A 1,110-nucleotide genomic window follows, 5' to 3' on the forward strand; every position below is an offset into this window, starting at 1 on the left:
AAAATTAAAATTGAAAACAAAATACGCAGGGGTACACTGATCGACAAGAGATAAATAACCGAAAAAGGTGAGGAGGAAAAAGAAGCTATAACATAAAGACAAAAGTAATCGACCAGAGTACCGACAATTAACCCTAACGAACCATTTCCACAACCAACTAAATATAAAGGGGGTGGGGGGGGGGGGTTGACAACTGAGTGTGTCGACCGCGAGCCATCCATACACACACATGTCGGGCTCTAGCGGCATCGGTTTCTTTGTATTTCACAGATGTGCGTCACTCTCACACGCAGTGAAGAGACTGAAGTGTCTGTGTGAACTCACTAGGTATAAGTTACTCTATAAATAATAAAAGGACTATACTGGGCCCTGGGTGTGGGTCGTTAGGCAATGACCATTGTGCTTTGTGGGTTGGCACTCCCATCGACCAACGGTGTGTGCTCAAACAAACGGAGATTACCGTGCGAGGGCGCGGCAGCTACCAACAGTCACACCAGTCACACACTTGATGTGAGCAGAGGTCACACAGACGACAGACCCGCACCCCTAAGACATAATTCAAACAGCCCGACCACTTGAATGTGGCCGGCATCGCCATTGGCGCGCCTCGCGGGTCAGTCCTCCAGGTCATCGATGGCCGATGCAGTCGCGTCCCCGACCAAGAGCGCCTTGACTGGCACCTGGCCCGAGTCAGATTTGCTGTCATCATAATGGCAACGCTTGCGAGGGAGATGTGGTGTGGCGAGCGGATTGTGGGAGAGGGGGGGGGGGGGGGGAAGTGGCCCCTCGGTGGATAGACGTCCTTCCGGGGCCGTGCCTCGCGACTGGCGTTGAGAAGCACTGGCCAAAGATGCCGTGCGGAAGCTGGCGGGCGGCGTACTCTCCTCGCGGCGTGAAGCCGACGTCGATGCGGTGGGCGGGGCCTGGAGCGGAACGCGCACCCGAGGTCTACCCGCGCCTTCTTGCCAGCCACGGCGACGGGGAAAGTGGCTAATGGCGCGGTGGCCTCCGCACGATCCGGTGATCACGCGCCAGCCCCAGTTGTTCTGTGGCACAGCTCGCGTTACAAAACCTTGATTTTGAACAAATTGCGTCATTTTGTCCCTCTCG

This window comes from Emiliania huxleyi (genome assembly GCF_000372725.1).
Source record: "Emiliania huxleyi CCMP1516 unplaced genomic scaffold EMIHUscaffold_22, whole genome shotgun sequence".
In the NCBI taxonomy this organism is placed as follows: Eukaryota; Haptophyta; order Isochrysidales; family Noelaerhabdaceae; genus Emiliania; species Emiliania huxleyi.